General features: G+C 45.4%; 1 protein-coding gene across 1 annotated transcript in view; it reads right to left on the reverse strand.

Annotated features, from left to right (window-relative positions):
* The window catches only part of GPR63 (G protein-coupled receptor 63), a 49,413-nt gene extending 42,362 nt beyond the window's left edge, over positions 1-7,051 (reverse strand). The window contains exon 1 of the mRNA XM_038554761.1: positions 6,835-7,051. The gene's annotated coding sequence lies outside the window, so the exon portion shown is untranslated. The remainder of the gene's footprint in view (positions 1-6,834) is intronic.
* Positions 7,052-9,519: the final 2,468 nt, after the last annotated feature.

Below are 9,519 nucleotides of genomic sequence, written 5' to 3' on the forward strand. Positions count from 1 at the left end.
CTAGGGCACCTGGGGTGCTTAGTCAGTTAAGGCTCTGACTCTTGATTTTTGGCTCAGGTCATGATCTTGACATCATGAGATCGATCCCCACTTCGGGATCCATGCTGCGTATGGAACCTCCTTAAGATTCTCTCTCCGTGGGGCACCTGGGTGGCTCAATGGTTTTGGGATCAAGTCTCCTGCATTAGGCTCCCAGCAGAGAGCCTGCTTCTCTCTCCCTACATCTCTGCCTCTCTATGTATCTCTCATGAAGAAATAAATAAAATCTTAAAAAAAAAAAAAAGATTCTCTCTCCTCTGCCCCTCTCCTCCTAAAAAAGATAAAATAAAAATTTAAAAATTAAAACTTAAAAAAAGAAATATATGATATAGTATCATTCTTAGAAACTGAAATATTACAGTATTTTTGTATATTATATTAAAAATATACACCAAAGAGTTAACAATTGTTATTTTGGGTGTAATTTTCATGTTTTCAATTATGGGGTTTTTTGGGGGGGGTTGGGGTTTTTGGGTTTTTTGTTGGTCTGGATTTTATAAATTTTCTATAATGCATATGTGTCACTACCATCATAAGAAAAAATATCTATTATAGCATAAGGATAGAGAATAAAGATTTGAAACCTTATAATAGCAACTCTTTGCAAAATATGAAACCAAAAATGAGTAGTTCCCAACATCACCACACCTCTCTGTAGGAACAAATTTACCCAAAGCCTATTATGGAAAATGGAAGAACTTCAAATCCAAAACTCCTCTCACTGAAGAGCTCAATGATTCAAAAAAAAAAAAGGGGGGGGGGGGAATGTTTGAAGAAGTACTGAATGGGAACTAGCTAAAAGATCTAAAAGAACAGACTTTCTGCTACTGTTGGACAGTGTAAAACTTCAGAAGGTACCACACTTTGTGCAAACTTAATCAAAATGGAGCAAGAAGACAGCCTATTTCACATCCGGCCTAGAGGTAATGGCAAAAATAAGCTACAATGATTTAAAGAATGGATTTTCATTACAAGTACACATTTGGAGTTGTGTACAAAACAACTCGTGAAGTATTTTCTCCTCTGGAAGGTAATGGATGCTATGCCTGGAATAGTCACTTTCTACTCCACCTCCCTTTGAATCTGTATCCTCCCAGGACCAACTTAAACCAAAAAACCTGCAGCAGACACCCTCAGCCAGAGACTGTACTGAACACCTGACATAAATGTTAACTGATTCTTAGGTAACTTTCAGTTGAAACTCTTATTGTAATCCAAACTTCGTATCTTTAGATGTTCTTTCTCTCAAATTTGTTTAAAAAAAAAAAAAAAAAAAGCCAAAGCGCAGCCGGGTAGTTCGGTCAGTCCGTTAGGCATCTGTCTTGGGCTCAGGTCATGATCATGGGGTCCTGGGATCAAACCCTTCGAAGGGCTCCCAGCTCAGTGGGGAGACTGCCTCTCCCTCTCCCTCTGCTCCTCCCCCTGCTCATGCTCTCTCTCACTCTCTCTCAAATATATAAAATCCACGAAATAAAATAAACAGAAAGAGGTGACAATATCTCCCTTTGGAAGGTAACAGTTAAAACAGAATCATGTCACTTCTGTACCACCTCCTCAAGGCAGAACAGTAGAGTTTCCACACAAAAAATTCTGCCTAAAATACTTTTAAATACTTAATGATATATACAGGACTTAGTCAATTGAGAGAAAAGAAGCTAACGAAGAAGCTTTGGTCAAAAACCCCAAATGGTATGTAAAATTTATGACTAAAATGACACATCATGGTTTTAACTGAAAATTATCTAAGAATTAATTAATATATATGCCAGGTGATTAGTTATGTGTATAGTATCTGCCTGGGAATGTTTTTCAATCTAAATTGGGCTTAGGAGAATAAAATTTCTTTAGAATTATTACTCAATGGAAATTATAATAATAATAGTGTTATTATTATTTCATTAGGTGACCACTAGATTACCTCCTAACTGCAAATATACACTTTTTTGCCCAAGGTCTGAAAGCTTTGTTAAAATCCAGTCTTCCCAACTCTTCCTTACATTTTTAATAAACATGAATGAGCTTTCCTGTATTTTAAGCTAGAGTTTCATGCTTGAATTTTCTCAATCTTCTGTCATACAGACAGAAATGAGAACAAATTACTTTTACCAATCCTGTCCGAATTTGCCAGCACAGAGGCTAAAAGGCACTTTATCCTATGTGTCAAGCTCAAAGCCTGAAACAGCTCACTGTCAGCTTCAGAAACCATTTTTTACAAGCATGGCACACTGCCTCAAGCCAACTAAACACTAAAGCATGTCGGGCTACCCAAACTGCAAATTATTTGGAATGTTCTTCATGTTTTGTGGTTACGAAAGTACCTATTTTGTGGATCATCCAGTTAAAATTAGGGCCACATCTGACCTTAAACAAAAAATTCCCAGGAAACTGAAACTATAATTGACCAAGATCCCATGTGTTCTGAAAGGCTGTGATCTCAGGATTATAATCAAACATCCCAAATGTTATTTTTTGAAAGCCAAAGATACACAACATAAACTCAATGAAATACATTACTGCTTCAAGTAAACACTAAGAACTCTCCTTAAAATACACCTCATAGTTGCAGAAAAGGAATAAAGTCGCCACCTGCAACACAGTAAAGGGTATTTGTGACAAATATAAACACATATTAAAAAAATGCCTAGCTTAAGCAAAAACCAGTCTAAAGGATTTTTTCATTTCATTTCTAATTTTCATATATATATATGCTGAAATCTGACAGCTTCAGCTGTGGAATGTGATAAGAAGTCCTCCAAGGCTTTGCTTGTAGTGATTAGAGCACTATATCATAGCTATTATTTTCCCAAGCATTAATGGGTACCTCTTTCAAAACAAATAGTTATTTAGGACATCATTTCACAAACTGGAGTGCCAAAACTTCCCAAGGTTTGCCTCCTCCCATGCCTTTGAGATCTACTCTCTGAGTCTCAGACCTACGGAGAATGCCCTGAAGGTCATTTTTGAAGTGTTAAAAAAGAAAACATCATATTGACAAGCTAATTTTTTCCCAGAGATTCCTCCTCTGAAGATAAATTACTGAAGCATGAGAAACACCCAGTTCAATCATCCACTGACGGGATAATTCAGTCCATTTTAATAAACATGTGGTTAAGATCGTTGGCATATGGCTCCCTGGGCAAAGCCTTGTGCAAGAACAAGAACACGTGAGAAAACACAGTATTTTTTAACTTAACTGATACTGATAAAAGTGATGAAAATGCTGAAGAGATGACAAGCCTTAACAGGAACTATTTTTAGCTTCTGATCTTTTTAGACCTGTGTTCCTAGTGTATGTAGATTATTAAGTCCCTACTTTTCCTTGCCACAGATATACAAATATATAAATATGTAAGTATAGGTATAGACAGACATGGATTTTGTAAATGTGAGTGAGTGAGAGAGAGAGAGAGAGAGATTTAGTTTTAAAAAGGGTGCAATCCTGGAGACCTGGGATCGAGTCCCACGTCGGGCTTCCTGCATGGAGCCTGCTTCTCCCTCTGCCTGTGTCTCTGCCCCCCTTTCTCTCTCTCTATCATGAATAAATAAATAAAATCTTTTAAAAAATATTTTAAAAATTAAAATTAAAATTAAAAAAAAATAAAAAAATAAAAAGAATCACTCGGGACTGCCTGGGTGGCTCAGTGGTTGAGCGCCTGCCTTTGTCCCAGAGCTTGATCCCAGAGTCCAGGGATCGAGTCCCACATCAGGCTTCCTGCATAGAGCCTGCTTCTCCCTCTGCCTATGTCTCTGCCTCTCTCTCTCTCTCTCTCTCTCTCTCTCTGTCTCTCATGAATAAATAAATAAAATCTAAATAAATAATAAATAGATAGATAAATAAATAAATAAATAGATAGATAAATTAATTAATTAATTAAAAAGAATCACTCAAAGTAGGTAGGGCATGCAACCGGATGTTGAGGTAGCAAGTTCAAGCCCCACACGGTGTAAAAATTTCTTTAAAAAAAGCATCATTCATGAATCATTTCAAATCAATAAACCATTTCAAATCAAATAAACCATACACAAAAATCTCAAAATTTTTAGATTTCCTAGAAAATTGTATATCCTAGGAACTAAGTCCCATCCACTTTAGAACCCCAAATTCTCAATTAATGCAGTACTTTCTTGCCTGGACTCCAGCAAACCTAAGGTAAAACAATAACTGCAGTTAGGATTTTAAATTTTTCTAAGCAAATTTTTTTCCAAGAATGGTCAGTTCATTGCAAATCTTCAGAAAACTTGGATGGTGAGTTCTTTGTTAAAAAGTTTCAGTTCTGGTATACTTGACAGCAGAGTGACAAAATTTTGCTCACAGATGAAAATCTGTATCCCAAACAAAATGTTATGATATTAATGGTTATTCTGGAATGGTTTCCTTTCAAAACTTCCCCACTGCAAATGCTTTCTTTCCACAATACCCCCTCTGTACTTTGGTAGTATTTTTTTCACACAGAAATTATACGAAAAGCATATAACTGAGAATTTAGATACGATATTCTTTTCTTTAAACAAGTTCCCACAATCTATTTTAATTGTTTTTTAAAAACCTGGATGATGTAATCAATTATGTCACTAAAACTCTGGCTATGCAACACTTCACAAAATACAGGGACTTTTATCAGCATCTTTGATTTGCAGCTGACGCTGGATGTACTCAATGCGAGTAGAGAGAACAGAAACAGGACTAGACAGGTGTGGTAGAGACCTGGGGGTGTGAGAAAATGGGTTTCCTTCACCCACAGGACACATGAAAAAAGAAAACTTACCCATTTGTGTAATAAAGGTACTCACAGATTAGGTTTCATCAAATAATTACACGTATTACATACCTCCTCCAAGGGCAAAACTGTGTGAAGTAATGTCAGATGATGCAAGAAACATCAGGGGCTTTTTATGATTCTTAGAAATACTGCCCTTAAAATTAGATGGAGCCTTTTAATCTAAGACATAATGAAAACCATATTCACCAATAAACAAATAAAGAGAAAATCCTATCTTAAAATGGCATAGTCAAAACCTCACCAGAAAAAAAAAAAAAAAAAAAAAAGAAAGAAAAACCCTGCATACCTACTCCGGGGTGCTTCTTGCATCCCTCCAGTGTCCAGAACAAGTCCAAATATCTCATCAGAGGCAAAAGGATCACTTTGAAATCTGGGGTCAGCCCCAGGGGACATATCATAAACATTTATTGTTGGAGGGCGAGGGGGGCGGTCTTTGTGTGTGTGTTTGTTTATGGCATCCTGAACCTCAATGATATTTAAAAAAAAAAAAAAAAAATCAGAATGTTTCCCAAAAGGGGGTGGGGAAGAGAGAGGACTTGAAAATCAAATTAACAAGACAGGAAACAACCAATGTTGGTGAGGATGTGGAGAAAAGGGAACCCTCTTGCACTGTTGGTGGGAATGTGAACTAGGGAAGCCACTCTGGAAAACTGTGTGGGGGTTCCTCAAAGAGTTAAAAATAGATCTGCCCTATAACCCAGCGATTGCACTGCTGGGGATTTACCCCAAAGATACAGATGCAGTGAAAGACAGAGACACCTGCAGCCCGATGTTTATAGCAGCAATGTTCACAACAGCCAAACTGTGGAAGGAGCCTCGGTGTCCATCGAAAGATGAATGGATAAAGAAGATGTGGTCGGGGATCCCTGGGTGGCTCAGCGGTTTGGCGCCTGCCTTTGGCCCAGGGCGCGATCCTGGAGACCCGGGATCGAATCCCACGTCGGGCTCCCTGCATGGAGCCTGCTTCTCCCTCTGCCTGTGTCTCTGCCTCTCTCTCTCTCTCTCTCTCTGTGACTATCATAAATAAATAAATAAATAAATAAATAAATAAATAAATATTTTTAAAAAAGAAAAGAAGAAGAAAAAGCTGTGGTCTGTGTATACGATGGAATATTACTCAGCCATTAGAAACGACAAATACCCACCGTTTGCTTCAATGGGGATGGACCTGGAGGGTATTATGCTGAGTGAAGTAAGTCAATGGGAGAAGGACAAACATTATATGGTCTCATGCATTTGGGGGATATAAGAATTAGCGAAAGGGAATAAAGGGAAAGGAGAGAACATGAGTGAAAATATCAGGGAGGGTGACAAACCATGAGAGACTCCTAACTCTGGGAAATGAACAAGGGGTGGTGGAAGGGAGGTGGGCAGGGGGTGGGGGTGACTGGGTGATGGGCCCTGGGGGTGGGGGGTCCCTGATGGGATGAGCACTGGGTGTTATGCTAGAAGTCGGCAAATCGAACTCCAATAAAATAATAAAATAAAATAAAAATCAGGGCGATGCTGACACCGAGCAGGGTGGCAGACACCCGCAGCGCCGCCACGGGGCTCGCAGGGAGCCTCCGACCTGGGCAGACGGGGTGCACCCCCCCCCCCTCCGCCGCAGGGGGACGGAGCGCCGTGCAGAAGTTCCAGAGGATTCCGTCCCCTTCCTCTCACTCCGGGCACTCGGCTGCGGGAGGAGAAAGCGGGCGTCGGGGCCACGCCGCAGCCGCCGGGTTTCCTAGAAGGCCCAGCTGCTCCAGCGGGCGGGCGCCGGCGGCAGGGGGCGTCGGGGAGCCAGGCGGGCGGCCCCGCGGGGAAACCGAGTCCCGGCCGGGCGCTCCCCGCCCCCACCCCGCGGGCCCCGAGCGGCGCGCGCTGCCGGAACCGCCCGAGCTCCTCCTGCACAACTTGGCTGTCGGCGGCTCCCGCTCGGTGCCCCGCACGCTCCGCCCTGCAGCCCGGCCTCCCCGGCGCCGCGGCTACCTGTCGGGGGGGGGGGGGGGGCGCCGAGCACCCCGGGGCTCACCTCATACAAAGGGCTGCGCGCGGGCGCCGGCTCGGGAGCCCGGGGCGCATGGCCCCATCCAGTCCCTCCCGGAACTTTCCGGACATAGCACTTCTCTCCGCTGCAGAAAACGACGCCTCGAGGCAGAGGAGGAGGCGGCGGCGGCGGCGATGCAGGCGGCGGGAGCTGGAGCCGGGAGGGAGCAGCATCGCGGGCGAGCGCCGCCGCCTCCCGAGCTGCCGAGGGGTGCCCGCCCCCGGGGCAACCGCGGCTCCCTCTTAAAGGCGCCCGCCGCGTTTTAGGACGCGAGGGGCGGGGGGAGGGGGAGGGGGCGGAGGCCCGCGGAGACGGAGACGGAGACGGAGACGGAGAGGGAGGGGCGGGCGGAGACCGAGCGATCCCGGGGCGCCGCTGGCCGGGCTGCCCCACTCCCCGCGGGCTGCGGTTGCCCCCCGCCGGGGCAGAGGAGGGGCAAGTGCGGGGGCGCGGCTTGCGCGCGCGGGGACTGCCCCCCGGAGCTCCGCCCAGGCTCCGGGCCGCTGTCACCCTTTTGGGGTCCCGTCCCCGCGCCCTCCCCCCTCCCCGCCCCGCGCGGCTGGCGCCCGCCCAGTGGACCCGCAGCTCCTCGCTCGCGCGCGTCCCGCGTCTCCTTCCTCGGCCTCCCACGCAGTGATGAGGGTCCCCCCCCCCCGGCCCCAGGAGCGCAGGAGACTGAAATAACCAAAGGCGGGTGGCCCCAGGCTGATCCCTGCAGTGTCACCTGTGAACGGCGTGGGAGATGCGCCGAGGGTCCTGCCTACCCCGCGCTCCGCTCTCCTCCAACCGGCTAATTGCCAGATGACCTCCAACCGGGCTTCTTGAACTGTTGGCTCTGACTTTGATCGAATGAGATTGGCTGTAAAGATGCCCCCGAAATAAACTCAGGAAGGCCCTCCGGAAAAAGTTACCGGTCTTCAGATCTAAAGGACGCTGGGAAATGGTGCTTTCAAGTGACAAGGGATAGTGATCCCTGCGGAGACCACAGTGAAGAATGGTGTGGGGATGCCCCAGAGACGCCTCAGCAGCCCGCAACTCAGCCTGTTAGGAGCGCACCACAGTGACCGTGGGTGTGGGCAGCAGGGGGGGCTGGTTTTCCTGCCTCGTGGCTCCATCTCTTACCTCTTTTTTGCGGGGCTTCAGGATAGGCTGTCAAGTGTACCCCGCGCTGTGTCCTCTGGCTGAGGTGGAAATGGGCCCACAACTCAGGGCTGAGATCCAGCCTGGGCTACAAAGAACGCCCTGGGGCGGGGGGGGGGGGGGGGGTCAGAGACAGTGGTAGTTTCAAAATGACACCAAAGCTACTGGCACAGTAGCCTGAGACTAGACCTCAGTCCTGCCGTCTGCAGCTGTATAACAAGCTCGTGCTGATTCCTGGAGGAAGAGGCCAAGGAGCAAAAGGTTGGAGCAACTTCTCTTACAACGTGGAGGAGAAATAAGCCTTGGCTCTATAAAAGCAGGAGACATGGTCCTTCCTGGAGCAAACATCAAGATGAGAGAGGAGGTTGGCAGTGAACGAGAGGGAGAGGGAAGATATCTTCCTATTATGATAAAGTCCTTTATAGTCAGGATAATTGGAGGTAATAGGTACCCAACTCAAAGTGACTTAAGAAAACCTATAATGGAGAGAGTGGATCTGGGGGAAAAAAAAGAAAAAAAAAGAAAAGAAAAGAAAAGAGAAAAGAGAAAAAAGGAGAAGGAGGAGGAAGAGAAGAAGACTTTTTTTTTTTTTTTAATCTTTTTTTCCTCCAGATGCTCAAAGAGTGTTAGGACTCTGTTTCTCTCCATATCGTGCTGTGCTTTCATTGTACGGGTTTTGTTTTCTCCAATCAGGGCCTAGACTGACAACCCCAGATTTACTTTCTCCTCCAACCTCCTTAGCAACTGATCCCATTAGCAAGAGAGCAGGCCAAGGAATGAGTCCTGTTGGACTAACTTGGATCCTACTCCCATCTCTGAACTGAGCATTATAACCATGGGTTTAAATATGCACTGCAGGGCAGCCCGTGTGGCTCGGTAGTTTAGTGCCGCCTTCTGCCCAGGGCCTGATCCTGGAGACCCAGGATCAAGTCCCAAGTCAGCCTCCTTGCATGGAGTCTGCTTCTCCCTCTGCCTGTGTCTCTGCCTCTCTCTCTCTCTCTCTCTCTGTCTCATGAATAAATAAACAAAATCTTAAAAAAAAATATGCACTGCAGGTTGGGGTCACTTGACTATGTCTGAAAAAGATCAAGGGATATAGCTTTAGTGCCCCCAACCCTGTACACCTAAACCACATGAACTGAATGGAAGGGAAGGTTCCCCAAAGGAAAATTAGTTTTGCTAACAAAGAGAAAACGAAAGACCATGGGTGACCCACTCCCAACAGCCTCCCATTCTCCACCACACACACATACACACACACACACTAACACACACAGCACCAAAGGTACTGACTACTTTTCTGGCTTCTCAGCCAATAGCCTCAGGACCAGAAGAATGCCGGTGGTCTTAGGGTTGCAGTTAGCCACATCCTTTGGCCTCAGAAACCCTGGAAAGGTGCCCAGTGATATTTAACCACCACCTGCAAACAAGCAGTATCTAAAATGTGATTGTATTCAATTTTTTTTTCCTAAATCATAATACCTCTGCTTCCCCATGCCCCCAACTCCACATTCCTTATTAAGCTTTGTA

Source organism: Canis lupus, chromosome 12 (assembly GCF_011100685.1).
Source record: "Canis lupus familiaris isolate Mischka breed German Shepherd chromosome 12, alternate assembly UU_Cfam_GSD_1.0, whole genome shotgun sequence".
Lineage (NCBI taxonomy): Eukaryota > Metazoa > Chordata > Mammalia > Carnivora > Canidae > Canis > Canis lupus.